Source organism: Neomonachus schauinslandi, chromosome X (genome assembly GCF_002201575.2).
Source record: "Neomonachus schauinslandi chromosome X, ASM220157v2, whole genome shotgun sequence".
Taxonomy (NCBI): Eukaryota; Metazoa; Chordata; class Mammalia; order Carnivora; family Phocidae; genus Neomonachus; species Neomonachus schauinslandi.
Genome location: NC_058419.1, coordinates 42,935,921 through 42,960,687, shown reverse-complemented (window position 1 = coordinate 42,960,687; position 24,767 = coordinate 42,935,921).

Below are 24,767 nucleotides of genomic sequence, written 5' to 3'. Positions count from 1 at the left end.
CCTCATTGTCCCCTTTGCCATTTTTTTATGTCTTGGGTTTATGATAAGCCCAATGTACCTCTGTGGTGCTTATATTCTGATTGTTAGAGGATCCCAAATGCATCCTTATATAGGTAACCAATTTGCTGAAAAGTCTTAGCTCAACGAGAATAAACAGTAAAAATGGTTTTGTTTTTCTCCCAAATGCCTACTGATGGTATTTTAATCAACCCCTTTCCCTATTGTGGGGAGGGGGCCTTAACAATATCTCAGTCCAATTCAAAACTTTTTACAGTTATTTTTGGCTTTGGAACAGTTTCATTCCAATTGTTTAAAGTTCAGTATTGTTAGGGATGCCTGGGTGGCTCAGTCGGTTAAGCATCTGCCTTCAGCTCAGGCCATGATCCCAGCGTTCTGGGATCGAGTCCCACAGCAAGCTCCTTGCTCAGCAGGGAGCCTGCTTCTCCCTCTGCCTGCTACTCCCCCTGCTTGTGCTATCTCTCTTTCTCTCCCTCTCTCTGACAAATAAATAAAATCTTAAAAAAATGAAGTTCAGTATTGTTAATTTTAAAACATCAGTGTCAAAGTTGAGTAAAAATTCTTGCGACATAAACAAACAAAATAACCATAAGTGCTGATCAGTCTTATGAATAAAACAGCAAGGAGGTGAGCTAGAGAATGACAGAGTAAGACTTTAGGTAGTTGGAAAAGGTGCTTGTGTGTGACTGAGGACAATAAGATGTTAAAGAACTGTGTGAAGAGTGGGAAGAAGTATCCTGGGAGAAAGATAAAATGTAAAGGCCACGAGGATGAAATGACCTTGGCACATTCCAGGGACAAATAAAATGTTCATAGTGGCTGGAGCATAGCCAACAAGGAGGAGAGTGTGATATGAGATCAGAGGCAGCCAGGGCTCCACCTTCAGTTCCTTGATGGTCTAGTGGAAAGAGTTCAGATTTTACTCCATATCCAGTGGGAAGCCATTGAAAAGTTTTAAGCAGGGAACTTTGGCATGATTCAACTGTGCACTTTCATGTTTTCTTCCATTTGCATAAAAAGAAAGCCAGAAGTCACCAGAATGTCATTGTTTCTGTAATGTGTCTTTGAGATATATGAAATTTTAGCTGCTATTTTGTTGAGGCCAAGATCTGTGATTCAACTTCAAATTCTTTTTTGACTTTTCAGCTGCCAAGGAAAGTGAATGATGAAGCCACCATTTCTTTTGGCCCTTGTGGTCTGTTCTGTAGTCAGCACAAATCTGAGGATGGTGTCAAAGAGAAATTCTGGTAAGTTGGCAAATTTCCTTTGGCCAAAAGTGTGTAGTTTTTGTGAGCATCCAGAAAGCATTTGTGCCCTTAACTATGAATATCTTTAAACAGAAGTTCTTGAATTCCAGCTATGTTGGAAAGTAGCCAAGATAAGAATGAGATTTTAGTCTACTACTGAGAAAATGTTGGGGAACTAGTGGAATTTTGTTTGACTTCAATGGCAGCATATTCTCAGTGGACAATGAAATGTTAAGGGCCTAGTTAGGGTTGGTTACATTTGCTAGTGACTATACACCTGGGAACAAACATTTGCAAATGAAAAGACAGGAAACCTTTAAAGATATATATGTTTGCCTCTTAATTGAGTGTGTAGCATTACTGTTTAAATTAAAGCTTTTGACAAATATTAGTGAGCTTTATTTTTTGGTACATTTTCACATTTGTACCAGATCTCTAGTAGGCAGAGGTTTAAAGCCTCCAAGTTCAGAAATATTAGCTAATTGCCTGAAGAGGAATTTCTTGAGAAGAAATATCTATTTCTAGAACATGGTGGCCTGGCAGGCAGCCATGATTGTATTGAAAGATTAGCTGTAGCCAGTAGATACCCCAATCAAAGCTTAAACATTGTTTAATAACACTTGAATATATATGTCTTTCAGTTTTGATTATATAGTCTAGCTATAATTACAAACCATGCATGAGATTTTAAGAATTGATTTTCTGTCCACAATCATTCTAGTAAGACACTGAAGAATGTATTATTACATGGAAACAAAAGACAACGATGGGGCTTTCTGCTAGCTTCTAATTCAGTTATTTCCTAGAATTAAATGTATGGTCTTTACTTTCTCATTAAGTATAAAACCCAGGCAATAAAGTGCATGCTTATTTTTTAATGCAATACATGCTGGCTAGTGCTTGGAGTTTGGTTAATGTTTGTTTTCTGAGGCGAGAATACTTGCTAATTGACATAGCTAAAGAACAGTATTGTTCTTCAATTGATAGCATGGTAATAAGTCTTTCACAAAAATGGGTCACAGGTTGTAAAATAGAACAACACTGCTGAAGTCCAAAGGATTCTGGAATGGTAAGGGTAAGGCAATATATTGGCTTTTTCTCCCCTTAAGACTTATGTATATATTTAACACATTTTTGTATATCATGACTCTCTTTCAGCTGTGTTTGTGTATAACATTTTACCTATAATATCTCCAACTTGGCATGTTTTATGTGGCTGCCTTTCCTTGCCTCACTTTTGCAGTCACATTTTCACTTTCAGTCTTGGTTCAGATTGATTATTGCTGAAATAAAATGGTTGGAGATATTACTTACTAGCAAATGTAACCTGTTGGACCAGATCTCATTTTCCTCACTTGGTTATGTCATAATGTCTGTAGCAGAGTCTGAAAGGAAAAAAAAGGAATTGAGGTTTAAAAAGACATCTATATTATGGTAGTTTAATTCAAGTAAAATCCAAACTAAGAAACAAAAACAAGTTGCTATGTATTACGTATTCTGTATTCTTTCCTTGGTTTGTTTATTATTTATGAGGAGAGAGGATGTTAAAAATATATCCAAAGAGGAAGTTATCATTGATGCACAGGTGTCCTTTAAAGATCAACTTTTTAATGCTTTGCTTCTTTATTCTTTACTTATCAAGTGTGAAGCCATTTGTGGCTTATGAGTGGTTCTTAGCTTTGTTTTCTTGGTGTAGCCAAGTGGTATCATGTTTTCAGTGAGCTTTATTGAAGAAATATTACCTAAAAAGCTATTTCCCTTAGAATGAATATATTTGAATAGTTTCAGTCTCTTCTCCCCCATCTGTTTACCCTCAGCTACCTCCTAGGACAATAGCAATTATAATATTGGAACAAAACTTTTCCTACAGATCTGGGCAGTGGAGATGGTTTGAATACAGTTAGTCTTTTTTCTTATGCCTTCCTGCTTTTATTTATGGTGTATGTGGAGTAGGCAGGAAAGACTAATGGGTTGATGTTGGTTTGTACATACCTGTGTGTATGGTGTTTGTTTATTTCAAAATACAGAAAAAAAATCAAGCATGGGATAAATAAAAGACATCCTAAGTTGCCCATAGGTGATGAGAATGGGGTACTTCGAAGCAGTTCTTTTCACTCTTCCTTTCTATTTAGGTACTCTCATCATAACCCCCTTCCCAGCCCCTACACTCATGTTAATATTATTTTATGTAAAAAAATAGAATTATTTGCAGTCTTATGATGGTCCTATTTGAGTTCACCTTATCACCTTATTATATTGGCTTTTTCATTGAAGAACATTAAAGATTGCTTTGGCAAGGGGCACCTGGGTGGCTCAGTCGTTGAGCGTCTGCCTTCGGCTCAGGTTATGATCCCAGGGTCCTGGGATCGAGCCCCGCATCGGGCTCCCTGCTCAGAGGGAAGCCTGCTTCTCTCTCTCCCACTCCCCCTGCTTGTGTTCCCACTCGTTATCTCTCTCTCTGTCAAAAATAAATAAATAAAATCTTTAAAAAAAAAAAGATTGCTTTGGCAAATCTGTAGTGAAAAATTTTGTTTCATGCAATCTGTGAGGTCCTTTGGCCTTTACCAGTTAAAGAGATCTGGATTTAAGCTTGCATAGTTGTTCTTGGAATCACCAATGGAACTCAGAACTTTTATTTTCTTCCCCTACTTCCCTTCCCCTAAGTGAAAAATGAATGATTGTGCTCTTCACTCATTAATATTTATAACTGTTTAGTATGAGGTGTGAAGCCTCATACTAATGATTTTTGTGCAGTTTATTATAGGCAGTGATCTTTTTCACTAAGATCTCTACAACTACTAATGCCAAAGGCTTCTTGTATGCACAAGACACAGGACCAAGGGATGGAATCTTTTTGTTCTGTACTTGTCAATCAAGGAAAAGAATAAAAGACTCAACTTTTTTTTAAATTTAGTTTGGGCATATATTGAATTGAACCTCCTAGTTTCTGGTAATATACAGTTTTTAAAGCTGCAGCATAGGTTATGTTTCTAGGTAATACCCATTCACACTGGGCAAGCCCAACTATCAACTCTGCATAGAGAAACAGCAAAAATGTCTCTTGAGGTTGCATTAGAACATACTAAAATGCATAGCATCTAATTTTAAGGACTGTATCTGATTGACCAAGTGTGAGCTTGTCATCTCCACAGAATACTCATGAGGTCCTTTAGCATTGGCATTCTCTAAATTTAAAACTAGATAAGGTTATTTGGAAAGTCTACTCTATTAAAAATAGGTTTACTTTATTTAAAGGTGTCATTCTTTATGGCAGGGAATTGGCTAATATCTTGACAAAGGCTAATAGCTGAAATGTCCTGCAGAGGACACATGTATCTAAAACTGATTTTCAATAGGATGGGTGGGAGAAAAAACTTTCCCTCAGGAAGGGAATACTCAAGGGCTTCTATACAATGATTTCTTTTTACCTCAAAATTATGTCCCCAGAATATACATGGTTTTTATTTTGGGGGACATTAAACTGTCCCTTTTGCTTTTCTCTGACTTTTACTGCTGTTGCTACAGAAAAATGTGAGTTGGGTTAGGCTGTTGTTGGCATTAGGCTCCCCCCCCAGCCTGGATCTCCATATCAGGGAAGAAAGGAATAGGGTGACTAGTTTGATGAGAAAGTATGTTTAATTCTGAATCCAAATTGGGTCATTTTGCAATTGCACATTTGGAGGATGACTATAACAAAACAACTTCTCAGTGATCTGGTGTTTGAAGGAAAATTGCAGAGCTACCACAGTATCTTAATCAACTAGGAAAATGTAGTCCCTAGGGGTAAGGAGGATGTGAAGGCTGCTGGAACATATTGGATACTTATAGATACATTTTGGATTGACTTGAACATGGCTTTACATGAGGATTCGGCTTATGGCTTTATAGAATTTATGGAGTTTTCTGATTGTTGATGAGAGAGTAGCAGTTTGTTTTCACTAAAAATTCTTTGGTTTTAGAATTTCTAGTCATATGACTGAGGAAGATCTTAAGGTAGAAATAGAGGCTTTGTGAGTTTACATTTCTAGCAAAAGCTAGAAAGAATATCTCAAACAGCTTCTAAGTGTAAACAAAATAACTTTCCTTGTGAAATTGATTGTTATATAATTAAAAATAAAATGAACTATCATGCTTTGAATTCTTATAAAGGAGACAAAATGTTTTATTTTAAAATAGTGGTTAGAAGTAATGTTGCTCTGAGGATATTTGAATTGTCCCTTTAGGGGTGGAGTACAAGAGCACTAGATTGAAGTTAGAAGATCAACAAGGTGTTACTGAAATCTCATCTTCTAAATTTATTCTAATGAGCTAAGATCAAGGGAAAAAAGACCTCCCCATGATCTCTTCTTTACCTGAAATGGATAATCTGAGATTTGATACTTTTATCTCTTTAATTAGGGTGACTTCCTTGGAGGAAATTGGATCTTGGAAGGAAGGGAAAGTGGTACAGGAAGGATTGGCTTAGTCACTGGAGCTGGTATAGGAGTGGTATTAAAGGAGTATGGGACAAAGTTTATAGCAAGTAAGGAGTAGTCAGAGATGAGAGAGATCAGTCAGAAAGAATGTATAGGCAGAATGGAGCTGGATGAAACACCCTTATTAAAGAAGTTGAAGGGCAAATAATTTTAGGATTCTTAGTCATTGAATTTTATATGGCCAAAGGCATAGCCAGTCATGAAATACTTACTGAACTCTTACTGTATGTGAAACATTACACTAGTCTTGTGGTGGGGGAAGAGAGTAGGGAAAGTAAAGCAAAACTCCCTTGTCAAGAATATTTAATCTCATTGGGATAAATGAATGGCTAAGCAAATTGTGTTAACCTGAGAGAGAGCACTATATAGCTATTAAAATGACCAGTATTTAGACCATATTGATATACAGAAATATGAATATAAATAATATTAAGCAAAAAACCTGGTACATAATGATTTTAAAATATGCATTTACACTAATCAAAATTAGAAAAGAACTTATAATGATGTTTAGCATTTATAGATATATTTAGCATTTATACATATATTTATAAGTGATTTTTTTTTCCTACAAAGTCATTTAAATTCATGAAAAATAAGAGATCTATTTAACTGGGAGGAAATACTGTTACTGGGGGATGCGTCACATACGAGACTCAGACTAACACAAGATAATTTGATTCAGTATTAAACTTGCACATCAAGGCCTCCAAAGCTAGGGGAGTCAGAGAAAGGCAGGACCAATATTGGACATTCTGTAGAAGATGAGAGGCTTGAGGGAAGGCCTGACAGCAGGTAGGACCAAGAGTGAGCTGGAATAAGGGAGAGGGACATTCAAGGTAAGGAGCATAGTGTGAGTGAACAGATAGAGGTGGCAGTAAGTATGGCACATGTATCTAGGGAGAGATGTTAAGTCAGCAAATGGGAAACAGTTGAAGTTGGCTAAGCAAGACAAGTCGAGCTAAAAGATAGAGTTCCCAAGTCTGGTTCCAGTAGTATAGATTAGTAGTAGATTTTATTTTTTTCAGCAGAACAGTGATGAATGATGACTTTTGCAGTAATCTAGAGGGGTGACTGCAAAAGGTAGCCAGGTGAAAGAGAATTCTAAAATGATCCCATGGAGGGAAACCAGAACTTGACTTGGGAATTATACTGTGAGACAGAAGGAGTTAGTTTCTCTTTATGTTTTTATAATCTTGAAACATTTCAAACCTATAGAAAAGTTACAAGAATAGTACAATGGCCACCCATATACTCTTCACCTGTATTCACCAGTTGTTAACATTCTTTTTTTTTTTATTTTAAAGATTTATTTATTTATTTATTTGACAGAGAGAGACACAGCGAGAGAGGGAACACAAGCAGGGGGAGTGGGAGAGGGAGAAGCAGGCTCCCCGCAGAGCCGGGAGCCCGATGCGGGACTCGATCCCAGGACCCCGGGATCATGACCTGAGCTGAAGGCAGTCGCTCAACCAACTGAGCCACCCAGGTGCCCACCAGTTGTTAACATTCTGTTGCATGTTTTCTCTCCTCGCTGTTGCTCTTTTTCACCATTAAGTATATTAGCTCTGAGTTTTTATAGGTATTCTTTAAGAGATTGAAGACTTTCCCTTCTATTCATAGTTTGCTGAGATTTTTTTTTATTGTGAATTGGTATTGAATTTTGTCACATGCTTTTTCTGCATCTATTGAGATGACCATGATTTTTCTCCTTTATTGTGTTAATATGGTTAATTAAATGAATTGCTTTTCAAATATTGAACCAGTCTTGCTATAAGAGATAAGCCCTACTTAGTCATGATGTATTATTCATCTTATATATTGCTGGATTTATTTAAAAATTTTGGTTGTTTCTGAGGATTTTTGCATCTGTGTTCATGAGTGATATTGTCTAATTTTTGGGTAATATTTTCATTAGGTTTTGGTGTTAGGATTGTGTTGGCCTCATCTTAGGAAATATTGTTGCCTCCTCTGTTTTCCAAATGACATTATTACTTTCTCAAAAGTTTGATAGTATTGACCATTGATATTATCTGGACTTAAAGTTTATTTGTGGAAAGTTTTTGTTTGTTTGTTTATTGATGCTTTGATTTCTCCCGTAGGTACAGAGCTACTCAGATTTTCTCTTCCTTCTTAAGTCAGTTTTGGTAATTTGTGTTTTTGTAAAGGATTTATTCATTTCATTTAAGTTTTAAAATTTATCGACATGGAGACATTCATAATATTCATTTAATATCCTTCAAATGTCTGTAAGATATATAATATTATCCCCACTTTTATTTCTGTTGTCCTTTCTTTTTTTTCTCTTTTTTTATTATGTTATGTTAATCACCATACGTTACATCATTAGTTTTTGCTGTTGTCTGTTCTTTCTTTTTCTTTCTTTCTTTCTTTCTTTCTTTCTTTCTTTCTTTCTTTCTCTCTCGCTCTCTCTTTCTTTTCTTTTCTTTTGATTAGTCTTGCTTGTTAAGGGTTTATTAAGTTCATCAATCTTTTGAAAGAACCAGCTTTTGGCTTTGTTAATTTTCTTTGTTGCTTATTTAATTGTTCCTTCTCCATTCTTTATTTTTTCTTTTTTTCTTACTTTGGGTTTAATTTGTTCTTTTTCTAGTTTCTTAAGGTGGAAACTTAGATCACAGATTTTAAACCTTTCTTCTTTTCTAATAAAGGCATTTAAAGCTAAAAATGTCCCTCTAAGTATGCATTAGCTGTGAACCTGAAATTTTGATCAATTGTGTTTTCATTATTATGTAGTTCAAAATATTTTTTAATTTCCCTTGTGATTTCTTCTTTGAACTGGAATTATTTAAAAGTATGTTATTTAATTTACCAATATTGAAGGATATTATAGATATCTTATTTGTATTATTTCTAATTTAATTCCAGTCAGAGAACGTATTCTGTAATATTTCAGTCTCTTGATATTTACTGAGATTTATTCCATGTCCCAGCACATGGCCTTTATTGATGAATATTCCATATACACTTTTTGACAGTGTTTTTTCTATCTTTTATGTCCTTACTGATTTTTTTAAAAGATTTTATTTATTTATTTGACAGAGAGAGAGATAGCGAGAGCAGGAACACAAGCAGGGGGAGTGGGAGAGGGAGAAGCAGGCTTCCCGCTGAGCAGGGAGCCCAAAGCGGGGCTCGATCCCAGAATCCCGGGATCATGACCTGAGCCAAAGGCAGACGCTTAATGACTGAGCCACCCAGATGCCCCTGTCCTTACTGATTTTATTGGATACTTGTTCTATCAATTAGTGAGAAAGGGTTATTAATATATCCAACTATAATTGTGGATTTGTCTCATTCTCCCTTTAATTTTGTCAACTTTACCTCATAAATTTTGATGCTCTTACCAGTTGCAAACGTATTTAGAATTATTTTGTCTTCCTGAAGAATTACCCTCCTTATCTCCTATAATGCTATTTGTCTTGAATTTTGCTTTGTCTATGTTAATAGAGTTTATGCTTACTGTTTTCATGGTATATATTTTTTCTTATCCTTTTACTCTTATCCTATTTGTAGCTTTAAATGTGAAGTGCATATTTTATAGATGGCATATTATTGAGTCTTTTTTTCGAGTCTAACAACGTCTGTCTTTTAGATAAGGTCATTAGTCCATTTACAATGAATATAATTTTTGATATGTTTAAGTCACCATTTTCTATTTTTCTCTTCTAGTATTTGTTATTGTTTTTACTTGTTGGTCCATTTCTGTTTTATTTTGGGTTAATTTAATAATTTTTAGTATTCTATCTTATGTCCTCTATTGGCTTTATAACTATACCTTTAAATATTTTTAGTGGGTACTTAAGTTTGGGGGTCACAAACTATGGCTTGTGGGCCAAACCTGGCCATTTCCTGTTTTTGTAAAAAATATTTTAATGGAACACAGTCACGCTCATTTATTTGCGTATTGTCTATGGCTGCTTTTGTGCTATAATAGCAGAGTTGAGTAGTTAATACAAAGACTGTGTGGCCAACAATGCTTAAAATATTTACTATCTGGCCCTTTACAGAAAAAGTCTGCTGTCCCTTGCTCTTGGGCTTACAATGAGCATCCTTAACTTTACAAAGTCTATTTAGAGTTAAATATGTACCACTACATATTTCACACATGAACCATCATATTTGTTACTTTCCTTTTCTTGCTTATCACTTCATGCTTTATACTTCTCCCTTCCTATTTATACATCATATTTCACACTCACACTTCTTACTTCCCAGTTCAAAAATGTAAAAACTTTACAGCAGTATAATTCTATTTATGCAATCCCTCATCCTTCATGTTATTGTTGTCATATATTTTAAACTGCAATTATTTGCTTTAAACAGTTTTAATTTTCTAAGTAATAATGGCAACTGAAAAACAGCTTATACATTTCTCCATGTATTTACCATTTCTAGTGCTCTTCTTTCCTTTGGTCATTCCTTTTCAGTTTGTTGGACATTTTTTACCTATGTCATAGCACAAGTATGCTGGAGAGAAATCAGCTTTTGTTTATATAAAAATGTATTTGTTTCACCTCATTTTTGAGGATTATTTGCCCCAGATATAGAATGCTATGTTGAAAGTTTCATTATTTAGAGATGTCATTCCATTGTTTTCCAGTCTCTATAGTTGCTGATGAGAAGCCAAGTAAATAATCTTACCATTGTTCCCTTGTATGTAATGTCTTTTTTTTTTTCTGGCTGCTTTTAAGACTTTTTCTTTCTCTTTGGTTTTCAGAGCCTTGACTATCATGTGTTTAGTTGTTTTTTTTTTTTTTTTTTTTTGTATTGATCATGTTTGGTGCAGCTAAAGCTCTTGAAATTTTAAAGTTTCTCATCAAATTTGAGAAATGCTTATTATTTTTAGATATTTTCTGCCCCATTCTCAATCTCCTCTCCTTCTGAAATTCCTATTACCAGAATGCTTGACTGCTTTATAATTATTCCTCAGGTTCTGAGATTCTATTCATATTATTTCAATTATTTTTTCTATTTTTTCAGATTGGAAAATTTTTATTGACTGTGTTCAAGATCACTGATTCTTAATTCTGCTTTCTGCTAAAACCCAACCAGTGAAATTTTTATTTCAATTACTATACTTTTCAGTTTTAAAAATTTCCCTTTGCATCCTTTTAATGGTTCCATTTCTCTGTTAATACTTATTATCTGGTATATCATTGAGGCCATATGTTTCTTTATGTCTTTGAGAATATTTTATTTAGTTCCTTGGACATATTTATTATAGCTGCCTTAAAGTCTTTGCTAAATCCAATGTCTGGGCCATCTCAAGCTTTTTTTTTTTTATTTCTTCATTAATGTGGATTACTTTTTTCCATGTCAAGTTATTTTTTTATTGAGTACTGAAATTTGTTGATAATACATTGTAGGGATACTAGATTCTGTTATGTTCTTCTAAAGGGTATTGTGATCTAGCAGTAGTTCAGTTACTAATCTTGAACTTTTGGTGTTTAGTTATCCTTTGTTAGAATAGATCTGTGGAAAACCCAAGGTAAGTCTCAATCACCTTTAACTTAGTGGGATTCAACCTCTAATCTTTTTCTCCCTTGTGGATCTTGTCAGAGCTTGGTTTTAGGCTTCATTAGGGATAACCTAGAGTAGGCTGTATTTTATGACATAGTTCTTTCTTATAAAGCAGGACCTTTCTGGAGTCTTAGCTGAATGACCAGATGTTAACAAAGTGTTTCTTAGTACTGTTTGTCCTCTAATATCACTGTTCTGTCATTAACTGTGTAATGAATGATCACTCTCTGATGATAAACCTTTGGCAATCATGCCCTGTGCTCAATCTTCAGCCAGGGGCTCATAGAGAACCCCCTGACAGATTTCATGGACTCCCCTTTGTGAAGCTCTTTTCTTTAACTGAAGGTTCCAGACATTTTAGCTGCTCTGATCTCTGTAACTTCAGCTCAGCAGGATAGCTAGGCTCTGTTAGGATTCCCATTCACTGTGACATAGTTGGGGAATTATCCTCAAGTGGAGAGCTGGGTTGACTGTGGGGCTCACTGCATGAGTTTCCTTTTTTTCTGAGATCACAGTCTTGTACCACCTGAAAACAGTTGCTTCATATATTTTGTCCACTTTTAACATTGCTTTCTGTAGAAGAGCTAGTCTGGCTCCAGTTATTTCATTATAGCCTAAAGTGAAAGTTTCCTTGTTACCTTTTGATACCCCATCATTCTTTGAGCACTTCCTTGCTTTTTGTTATAAAGATGCTCCAGGCTTACCTTCATACTTTGTCTGTCCCAGCACTAGAAATAGCCATTTTTCCTGATTTCTTTTAGTGGAAAAAGGTAGTTAGAAACGATTTCTTAAAAATGTGATTTAATGGGGCCCCTGCGTGGCTCAGTAGGTTAAGCGTCTGCCTTCAGCTCAGGTCATGATCTCGGTGTCCTGGGATCAAGCCCTGGTGGGCTTCCTGCTCAGCGGGTGGGGAGTCTGCTTTTCCCTCTCCTCTGCCCCTCTCCCCTGTGATTTCTCTCTCTCTCTCTCAAATAAATAAATAAAAGCTTAAAAATGTGATTTAATTCGGACACTTCTGATTCAAATGCAACATGACAAGATTCTTCACCTTTACCCATTCCATATTTTTATCTTCTTTTCCCACAGTGGAAACCTCATTCCCATCAACATTAATATACATTATTAATTATTTTATCCTATAATTCATGCAAAATAGTTTCAGAACTACTATACCAAAACTACTATCAACAACAAACCTACTAAAAAATACATGATATTTTACAATTCTTTTTGTCCTTCAGACTCATCCCATTAATCTGTATAGTCAGAGTGTTGTGTTCAAAATTTACTTGAATCAATTAATTTTCTCTGGGTTATGTTATTATTAATTCAATAGATAATTTGTGTCTGTACTTGATTTGCTTTTTTATACTTTTTGGTTAAATTTTATTTTCAAAAGCATCAAACATTTATATAATTAAAAATTCAAAATTATAGAAAGAGAAATTAATCAAAGAAATCTTGTTTGCATACCTTTTTCTTCCACCTGGTCTCACATATCCACTATTTATAATCAATTTCTTTAGTTTCTGGTATTTCCTCTTTTCACAAATCAATATGTGTATTTTGTTTCCTGTTGTTTCATACTTAAAATGTAGCAAAACATACCTATTTGCTTTCTTTGCTCCTTGTTTTTTTCACTTACTATATCTTGGAAATCAAGTAAGATTGTTTTAATATTTTTTCTTATTATCATAATATAGTATGCTTAATAAAAGTTCAAACAATATCAAAATGGAAAACTCTCTTATGATTTCATTTCCAGAGATAACTCATTGCATTTCATATAGATTCTTCCAGATAGTTTCTTTGGGTGGATAGATAGATCAATTGATAGATAGATGTATATAGCCTAAATCACATAATTTTCAAACTTAGAATCATTCTGCATATAGTATTCTCCAACTTGATTTGTCACTTAACATGATTTATATCTATAACCTCTATCCTTGGCAATACCTATGTAACTCAAACTTTTAAATATGGTGCAGTTTTCCATTGTATGGATTTATTGTAAGTTTAAACATGTGCTTTATTTATAGAGGTTATGATATTATCTTTAGGTTTTTTGCTATTCCAAAATAATGCTGCAAGAAGAATCCTATTACATAGATCATAGTGCACTAGAAAAGCAATTTTTTTTAGGATATATCCTTAGAAGTGGAAATATTGCATAAAATTTTTATTTCAAATTTTAAAAGATGCTGACAAATGGCCCACCATTGTCATTGTACCAAACCTATAGTTCCACCAACAGAGTATCAGAGTTCCTCTCTCATTATACATTTACTAACTGTAATTGTCAAAGAATTTTTGCCAATCTAAATCCAAATGAAAAAAATCTCATTGTTTACTAAAACTCCCATGCTGGCTATATGTGTATGTTCCTTAGAAGTAAGTGTGTGTGTGTGTGTGTGTGTGAGAGAGAGAGAGAGAGAGATTGAGATTAAAATCAGCAGCAAAGCAATCCATATGGTTAGATCTCTAACCATTCTATTAAATTGGGCAACGAAGGATGGTGAAGGAACAGGAAAAAATGTGTTAAGATCTAAATTCATTATTTGGGTTGCTGTACAACATCAGCAACATCTGATATATTGAAATATTGAAGTCCTTTATGACACTGGTCCTCTTTAAATGAAAATGTGTGGATAATTAAGCTAATTAAAATATTTAACGAATTTAAATGCTGGAAAGTCTGAAAACAGTTCCATGTGGGGATCTTATCCAGCTCTGTAGTATCATCCAAATACAGAAGTTACCAAGCTTGGTATCATGTTGGATTTGTTACTGTCCATAAGGGGAAAGAATGAGAGAGAACTAATAATAAATTGAGCATTCTATTAATTTTGATGTTGGGATTTAGCCCATCCACAAGAACAGCCAAGAACTGCAGTGAATGAGCTTTTTTCTATTCTGTTGTTTTGGAATGAAAGGATAGTATATCTGCCAGAGTAGAGAGAAGCTTTGAATGCCTGTAATTTCTGCTAGGTTAGTTTCTATCATAACGCAGCTCATGTAGGCATGTCAGGCTAAAGTGCATCCCTAGTGGCTCTGTTGACTCCTACAGGTGTAATTTGCCCTAAACGAAATATTGTATTCTGTAAAAGTACACCATTACTGCCTATTGTAGTTTGGTCCCTGGGGAAAGCTGGCATCCAGAGATTTCTTAAAATATGCATGATACCTCTAGTCCATTAGAGGAATACTGAATAGGCAGGTTTAAACTTTTGTTCATATTCTGATTCTTGCCCTTTTTTTGCTTCCATATATTTATCTGAAACTATCATAGAGAAGCATAACACTTTGTGAGGATTGCACCAGAACTGTTCTGTCTAAAAGAAATGTCTTGAAATTCAATGACCCTTCCCCAGGCTAAGAAAAGTCAAGCCCTGCTTCTTCCTGTGGGTGTGACTTAGGAGAGCTGTACTGTATGTGTGTTTTCCCTAAATGATTACAGACAAGAAACACATGGTTTTAAGAGGCATCCATTAAACCCTTGAGATGAATGATGGATTTTTGGCATCACTGCTTTGTGGAGAAATGAGACAGTGGTTGCCTGGAACTAAATTCTGCTAAGGAATGCCATAGAAACATGGCATTTATTAATTCACCAAACATGCAAGCAGACTTAAAAAAAAAAAAAAATCCTGTGCTGAGCACCTGAGGTGATCAGAAATGGATAAGGCATGCTCTTTGTCCCCAAGGAATTCAGTAAATCATAGGGGAAGGGAGAAATTAACATGCATGGAGTGCTGCTATGTGCCAGGCACTTTTACATACATTGTTTCCTCATACAAAAACACTGAGGTAGTAGGTCCCACTCTTGTCTTGTTTTACAGATGGGGAAACTGAGGCTTAGAGTGGCTAACTGACCACTTTTATATAGCGAGTAAAGGGAAGAACCAGGATTTAAACCCAGATTTATCTGGCTCCAGATTCCTTCTCTTAAATTCTCTCCCATATTGTCCCTTCGTGTGGGCACCATTGTCCTCATTTTACAGATGAGAAACCTGAAACTCAGGGAGGGTAACTTTATCTGAGGTCCCCAGCTATTAAATGGCAAATCCAGGTTTTGGACCATGAACTGATTCCAAAATTCAAGCTCTTTCACTACGCCATGGATATGTCTTATTTACAACTCTTATAAAATGTATAAAATAATAAGTCATAAAAGAGGTGCAGGTATGGTTCAGATGAAAAAGAAATTATTTCCAGATGAGGATGAGGGTAATTAGGGAAGGCTTCATGGGAGAGGTGTCATTTGAAATTGACTGTGAAGACTGGGTTGAGGATAGTGATGGGGGTAATATTCTTAACAGAGGGAACAGCGGGAGCAAATGTATGGATGCTTAAAGTTCAGGCTATTTTTGAGTACTAAGTAGCCAGATTGGCTGGAGAATAGTATAAGATTCACCTAGTTGAGGAGACATCTTTGTGCAGAAACAAGGAGCTGGACAGATGGTGTCTTGAGTATATATCCAGTTTTAAAAATTATAGGAAATATATTGAGTCTAGAAAGGAAATATAGACTAAGTTGCTTCAAATTGGAAGGCAAGGGGCAATGTTGAGGGGACATTCTAGTCTTGGGCTTCCAGTGTTTCTGTTCACATAGTTTCCATTTGCTATAGTAAGATTCAATCAGAGCTTTATTTTCAATATGAAAATGTCTTTTGAATAAAAAAAATTACCAAGTAAGGCATTACCCTCAATTATAAATCAAAATTAAGTTTGTGTTCTTCAATCTTCAGCCTCAGGGAATTAATGATTAAAAAAAGTCTGAAACCAATAATACATTATATGTTAATGAAAAAAGAAAAATAAATAAAAAACAAAACAAAACAAAAAACTTACACAATGTTATATGTCAATTATATCTCAATAAAGCTGAACCCCCTCTAAAATAAATAAAATAAAATAAAATAAAATAAAATAAAATAAAATAAAATAAAATAAAATGTGAAGGAACTTGTTTCTGGTCTTAGAATTACCAGCAGGTGGCACTGTAATACATTCCTTCTATAGTTCTGAAGTAGCATTTTACCATCATGTGGCTGTCTTTGAGTCTGACAGGAGAAGGAATAACAGCTTTTATAGTTACTGTACTGATGATGGGGCTGATCTTTGCACACATGCATTAAATCCCCCCTCCAGGATTCTCTAGTTTGTGAGAACTATTGTGCTTAGATGATTGCAGAACCACCTCTGGATCTTTCCATTTTTCCCAAAGAAGGTGACTCTGAGGCATAGCTCTAGTTGCTCATCAAGCAATTCCATTTGGAGGCTCAAGGCAGAAAAAAGTTACAAGGCTGGCAGATTTTACTTTCGGTACTCCCCCAGCCACTCTGCTTTAATTTCCTTGCTTCTTTCTTGGACATTTAGCCATTGTTAAGGCTGAACAGTATTCAAAATATCCGGTTTTCTTTCTTTTTTTTTTTTTTGCATTATAATTTATTTTATTTTATTTTTTAAATTCTTATGTTAATCCCCATACATTACATCATTAGTTTTAGATATAGTGTTCCATGATTCATTGTTTGTGCATAACACCCAGTGCTCCATGCAGAATGTGCCCTCCTCAATACCCACCACCAGGCTAACCCATCCTCCCACCCCCCTCCCCTCTAGAACCCTCAGTTTGTTTTTCAGAGTCCATCGTCTCTCATGGTTCGTCTACCCCTCCGATTTCCCCCGCTTCATTCTTCCCTTCCTGCTACCTTCTTCTTCTTCTTCTTCTTTTTTTTCTTGACCCATCTCTCCCTCTTCCCTTTACTCAGAACTGTCCTGTTCTTTAATAGGTGACAGCTAGTTCTTCTTTAAACCAATCCAGTGACACTACTGAGCATTTGATGCTGTTGGACATGCTTTCCGTTTTGATACTCTCTTCTCCTCTAAGTGACACCACTTTATCTTGGGTTTGTCCATATCTTTTTTAGTCTCCATCTTTACCTCATTTTCTTCTGATTGTCCTTAAAAAGTTGTTTTTCACCAGCATTTCGTCCTTAATGCTCCCTCTATTTTTTCTGAGTTTTCATTCCTTTGGTATTAACTATCTGCTGTTAGTCTTTCTCAACACTGGTAACATATTAAAATCACCTGGGGAGCTTTTAAAAGATACCCTTGTACAAGTCTCATCCCCCAGAAATTCTGATTTATTTAGGCTGGAGTGAGGCCTAGACTTCAGTAGGTTTTTATTTTACTTTGAGGTGATTCTAAGGTACGGCCACAGGCAAGACCCCCTGCCCTTTCAAGGCTTCTAGATCTAGCAGTCCAGTCTTTATGTTTCTTCGGAGATATATGAAATATTTTCCTGTTAGGCATCTTCATTTGGCTGTCCCATAGGTACTTTGAACTCATTCAAAACTGAACTTTTAATCTCCTTTCTTCAAATTCCACCCTTCTTCTTGTGTACCATATCTTGGTTAAAATGGTTAAAATGGCTCGTTCTTTTTGAGCCAGAATATCTAGTGTGATCTCCAAATCTTTCATAATTTTCCATATCTAGCAATCACCAAGTTCTACTAATTTTACTTCTAAAATATCTTCCAAATCCACCTCACTCCTCTTCATCCTACCTGCTGCTGACCCAGTGCAGCCTTTAATCATTTCTTTCCTAAAGATTGCACAACCCTCCTACCTGGTCTTCCTACTTTCAGCTTCCAGTCCCTTCTACACTCTCACCCATTTTTTATAATACTTGTAGATGGGGTTTTTACTAGTTTGTTTGCTTTTAATTATAGATGTGATCATGCCTTTCTCCTATGAAATAAAACTCCTTTGACTCCCTACTGCATACAAGATAAAGTTTAAATGCCTTGTGGCATACAATCTGTATATAAGATCCTCCTTACTTTATTTCTTAATTTGTTTATTTATTCAATAATTAAACAGGCCACATGCCCCTCCACACACGTCATTCTGGGTTATTCATCATTCCAAAGAAACCCCCCCAAATAAAAAAAAAATTGTTCACTTTCCCAGCTCTGAGCATTTAATCTTATGCTTTTCCTCGCTTGTAAATCGCTTCCCACCTTCTTTGCCTTTTGATAATCCTACTCATCTTTGAAGACCCATTTCAAATGTCATTTTCTCTGTGAAGCTTTCCCTGGATTATCCCAGCCCACCCTCTACCAGGCAGAATTAATTTTGCCTCTTCTGTGCTCTGTAGCGTTTTGTTTATACCTCTATATTGGAACTGGTCATATTGTGATTTAACTATTTGTATGTCTATCTTTTCCGCTACATGTGTGAACTCTTTTCAGAGTTCAGCAAGAACTGTGTTTTTGAATTCTCTATACCAGAAGACTGCCTTGCACATAGTAGTTGATCTACAAATGTTTGTTAGATGACTGAATAAATGCTTATGAATTGCTGGCACACTAGCAGGCTTGAGGAGCACAATGATTGAGATAGGAAGTCACTGAGCAATCTTGAATTACCAAGGGTTCCACCTCTCACAGTTGGGGACTTCGACCAGAGCACAGCCTGCCTACCCTCAGGTTCTGCTGTTTAATGAGGAGCATTTACCAGTGCTGTCGGAGCCCTCTGCAGCTCCATCCTCATCTGTACAGCCCACATTTGCATAGACTTTATAGTCTATAATCTTTCAATGTATAAACACCACCCACTTCAGCTTAATCTGGTGATGACCTATTTATGACTCACATGGTGTGAACTAAGGACAGAGAATTGGAGAGCAAAATCTGGAGAGGGCTGGCCAATTGTTTTCTTTTTTAATTTAATTTAATTTTATTATGTTATGTTAGTCGCCATACAGTTTTATTTTTCTTAAGAGAAAATACCATCCATGGGGCCTGGAATTACAAAGAACCTTAAAAAAATTCTGTGTAAATGAAGAGCCAAAATCCCTTTCTGCAATATAGGCTATGGGATCCCATGTTTAAATTTATGCTTTTGCTGCAAAATACCAGACAAAACAACAGTAATGGCAGAACTGAGAATGAGCAGGTTTTAAACCCTGTAGTACAAATACTTTTGACAGTGCTTTTTCCTCCTTATCCAGCATACCCAGTGGAATGACAATATAAAGGAACTAGATCCCCAATTGTCAAGAGAATAGGAGGGCCTGATTTTATCAGCATGCTGCTCTATCTACCAGGTCTAAGTTAGCCTTTTATTGAGCCTCTGCATTTCATCCTCCTTTTTTATTTTTGTTCAAAGCAAAGTCTTCTAGCTCTTTGAGTTCTTCCTCAGTCACTCTCTAATTTCTCCTTTGATATCAGACCCCAGACCTCTTTTCATTCTATTTAATCCCTAGATGTCATTCTTAAATCCTTTGTGTTTCACGTAACTGCTGCTTGGCCAAAGCCGTTGCTACTGATTTTAGCTTGCTTTTTACTTAGAATTAATTCTGTTTTCTTAAAGAGCTGACCAATTCTTTTGTTCCTCTTAATTCTGGAGCAGAGCCCCTGAATGGCACAAAAATGTGGTTCACCAACTCATCCTGCTGATTAGAAAAGTGAACAGGAAACATGTCATTTATGGTGAATGTCATGATCAGGAACTTAGGACAAAAATATCTTTAGAGGCTTTGACAATTTGTTGCCAAAATGATGTTTGTTTTTCAGTCTGAAGAGGGCCTTTCCATTTCCTTTAGAAGGTTTGAACTCTGACTCCAGTGTTTTGAGACCCAGAATATTAGGTTTACCTCTCTCACATATGAGAACAGGGAAGAGAATGAGCAGCTCCATGTTCTGGGTAATCTTACCTTTCTCTTTTCTAATGTGGTTTTGGATTTTAATTTTTGTACTTTTTTTCCCTGAATTATAAGATGGGGCTTGTCATATCCCCCGACCTCTTAAGAGTTTAATTAGAAGGGACTTGTATCATCAGTCTTCTTAGATGTTCCCTCTTGAATTTAGTTGGTGCCTTGTTTGTTGTTCTTTATTAAGAGCTTTGTCTGCCATTTTCACATTCTTGATTATTTATGCTGCTTTGAATGTCCATTTGGGAAGGTGATCAGATTTTTTATCTTTTGAGAAACTGGAGGATGGATCTTTTGCATTACTTTGCATAAATTAACATGTTGATTTTATATAAACCCATAGGTTACAGGTTAATTTACATAAACCTGGCTTTCAGGAAGGTAAAGACCTTGTCAAAGAAAATGAAATAAATCAAGACAGTTGAACCCAAGTATTTTCAAGCTATCAGAAAATGGGGTGGACAAAGCTGTAAGGTAGAAACTTCTTATAGTTATACTGTACTCACAAAATCTTCCTGTAGTAAGGAACCAGAGAGGTTATTTAATCCAGGCTCCCATGGGAATAGGAATCCTTTCTAGAGCACACCACACAGGTGATGGTCTAGTTTACAGCTATACTTTCAGAACCAAGTGCCTAATAAAGCAGCCTCCTCAATTTTGGAAAGCCTTTAACTGTTAGGAAGCCAAAACCTGTCCTTTTGTAAGCTTCCACTAGTGGATCCTAGCTCTGCCTCCTGGAGTCTCATGGAATCCATCTAATTTAGTGGATCTTAATTTAGAATACATGGACAGGGCTTAAGTAAGTTCACGAACCCTCTGAAACTGTATGCAAAATTGTGTGTGTGTGTGGGTGGGTGTGAATGTATGCATGTATCTATAGCTTTCATTAAATTTCCAAAGGGGGCATATGATCCTCAAAATATTTATAACAACCAGGGCTGGCTTCATAAGTATACAACTTGTGCAGCTGCAGATGGCTCCACATTTAGAAGGGACCTGTACTTGGTTTAATGCTTTGCTGTTGACATCTTGAAATTCTTAGTAATTTTTAACACGTGACTTTGAATTTTCGTTTTATACTGGGGCTCTCAAATTATGGCGAACTACCTAATAACATGAAGCTCAAACAAATCACTAAAAATTCCTAGAATATGAGATTTTGGGAAGTTCTACTTTCAGAGAGCCTTATCTATTCCTTCTGTTCAGCTTCTGACCCTGCTTGTATTTTCAGTTTATATTCTTAATGAGAGCAATCTCTGCTTCCTCTTTAAGTTCTCTTCAGGTTCTTGCCTGTTCTAGTCCAAGGACTTTTAACCTAAAATTCATCGTCATTTTGGAACTTATCTAATTTATCTATATAATATTTCAAACCTGGAAATCAACTTAAGTGCAAAGGCAGGTTAAGTCTAACTGGAGAAAATTAACAACTTTCATTAACACTAGGGGAGTTCTTTTTCTCCTTGGAAATCTGGAATTTGAGCACAGTGAGTTCTATCAGAGCAAAAAAAAAAAACTATTCTTAAATTAGACAGTTCAGATGTATCTAATTTAATTTTATTAAGTTCTGTGTTATCTTGCTCTATATGAAAAGCTTTTAAATTTATCTCTTTTTATTTTTTGATTTATCAGGGTCTTTCCCCCTCACATATAATACTCCCTTAATAAATTTAATATACCATATCATATATTCTCATACCAAATTATATATTTAATTTATAACATCAAACTTAGAAGCACTTAATTTAAAATTTTAATTGCATATTTTGTTTAGGCGTATTATTAAAATAAAGTTCATAACACATCAGTAATTTTATTATACCAAGTACACCAAGCACAGTCCCCCCTCAGGTTTACTAGGCAAATATGCTATTATTCCTTGGTGACCTTGGCTTTTGTTGTGAAGAAAGGAAGAACGCACCCTGGAACATGTGAGTGTGATTTGAGACAAATCTATGTTGGTCAGCTGAGGGTAGGTCTAGTCTTTTAAAGGTGATGAAAGGGGAAAAAATAGGTTCTAGGATGAAATGCTAAAGGAACTGTGATTGTTTTACCTTGGAATAAAGAAGTCTAAAGATTGGATGAGTTGGAAGAAATGAGGTATTTTTGATGAAGAAGAGTTATCTTCTGTATTCAAAGAGGAATAGATGATTTAAGATTTAGGTTACATTTGAAGAAACTGTCTTTTAAATTAAGAGAATCATGTTCTGTGTAGATTAGAGATTCATTTCTCTAAGACAAAGTTTCCTTCAAGTTCTGTTTCCACCCTTGGGCTTAAAAACCTGCTTCTGTGGTACACCAAGACTGGCATGGGCTTTTCTGCTGATTTGCCTTTCATCTTGTAATTTTCATCTCCAGTATTATGTTGGGCATATGTCCCTCTTGGGGAAGAATGAAGATAGAAGGAAAGAGGTCCCTTGTTAAGTGACCAGAATGACCATCCTTAAATATCTATGTGGGCATTGTCATTTTCAACTTTGTCATCTGTGAGGCTATATAGTTATTTCAATTTTGTTGTCACTACTCAAAACATTTTTTCATCTACTATTTGAGAATTGCCTTCAGAACCCATGGAATGATATAAATAACTACAGTTTTGACCTAACCTTTGAGAGTAATGTGCTTCTTTAAAATAGTTAACATACATTTGCATCCATATCAAGTTATCTTACTGTTTAGATCAATGAAGTAGTTCATTTTCAGTGAAAATCATGTTATAATTATAAAGCAATAAACTGGGTATGGAGGCACAATTAAGAGAAAAAAATGAAAAATTATAATAGGGCTTAAAATAGTGCTAGTGGGTAAAATAGAAGGTTGGTCACTACTTCAGTGACTAAAGGTAAATACTCATTCAGAATTTAAATTCAGTTGTTTTGTTTTTCAGATTAATTTGTTTCTTGTTTTGGATTCAAAATAGTCTCATTATTATATCACACATATATAGTCAATTAACAAAATAAAGTCATAGAATCATGGAATATTAGCTCTTGAAATCCCTAGAGATCCTTTTGTCTAGTGTCCTCACCCCTGCCTCTATCATTGTCATATTCATTTCAGCTGAAATCTCATTCGAGGAGGACTATCACTGGACTATCACTGGACTGTCACTGGAGCCCAAGAATAGCTTAGTTTCTCTAGTGCCTGGTCAGGGCTTAAGAAATAGTAGGTACTTAATAAATATTCGTTGGATCAATGAGTATATGAATATATTTAGGGGTTTGGAAGACTCTGCCAGACATTACAGTGTCTTAAAGTTATTATCATGTTAATAGTTATTCAAACCTGTGGAGTAGGGGAAGGGAAGTAATCTGGTTGTTTGTGCATTCTGATTGGTATTCCAGTTAAGTGAGAGTTTCCTATAAATAAATATCTAAAGATTGTCCTATCTCCTCAGATATTAAAAAGGGTTATTTTTTTAAGGCTGTCTTTGCAGTTTGAACCAAATTCAAATGTGACTTCTTGCTCTTATAGCTGTTAATTGCCAAGTGCTGTGTGGCCTGGTATTGCTTCTGTAAGGAGCTAGCCATGCTCTGCTAAGAAGAGATCAGAGTGATGGAAAAGAAATACTCTGCTGCATATCTAGCTTTCACTTGATGTGCACTTCAGTCCTTGGGATCTGTACTTCCCATATGCTGGCCCAGTACACAGTCCTTCCCACTTTCCTCCTTTCCCAGCATAGCTGTACCCATGGGACAGAGACCTGACTTTCTTTGGCCACACATGAAGAATCCATGTAGGTCAAGTGCTAAAACAAGGATTCTGGACATTTGGATTCTAGTCCTGGCAGTGTTACAATCTATGAGACTATGGTTAAGTCATTTTTTTTCTCTCTGGGCCTTAGTATTCTCATCTTAAAAAAATAATGAGGGGCTTGGGCTAGGTCCAAATTCTTCTCAAACTGTGTTCTGTGCATCCCTAGAGATTAGTTGGAAATGCTTCAGGGTCTAATACAGAGATCAGAGAGAGGCAGAATGAGGGGGACTCTGGGTTCACCCACCCCACTCCAACCACAGTGTTCTCACTTTTATTTGTTTGACATGCTGTACTTCCTTGAAAGATTTGTTTGAAAAATATATTCACTGACATGATGAGAGTGCATGGTAGATGTAGTTTAGTTGTTAAGATAGTTGAAATGATTCTATCTACAGCTTCATGGTTCAGTATTAATGGCTTTTGCTGTTGCTGATTGAATTGAATTGACTACGCGACAATCTGATCTACTGCTATAAGAGACTATCTAGTTGGCCACCTGGCTGCCTCTACTTGGATCAACTCAGCAGTAGCTTTAGATTAAGGAGTGGAAATTATGTGCCTGGTAGTAGGAGAAGAGGCTATTTTTCCTTCTTGTGGAGATTGTGGTAGGGGATAAAGAGTTTTGGGCAGGACTATATGGAGTTCTGTTAACATACCCTCCTCCCCCCACCTCCCTCCCAAAGCCTAGAGCTGGACTTCCTGTAAATGATTCCTGCCTATATACTGAAAGCTAAATTGATCCAAGTAACAGAGTCACCCCAGAGTATACATTTTATCATTTTATTATCTCTCATCCTTTCAAACCCAATCGATCCTTCACTATAGAAAGCATGATTAGTGCTCCTAATAGGCTGACAGGAAGACATATGGTACTCTAGAGATGGACCAGGAAAGGGGAAAATACATTGTGATCTGAAATGTGTGTTTTATTTTCAGGTACTCACTGATCTGTCGTTCAAAGTGTGATGGGTTTTTCAGTGGAAATGACCTGGTTTTTTCTTAGATTTTATT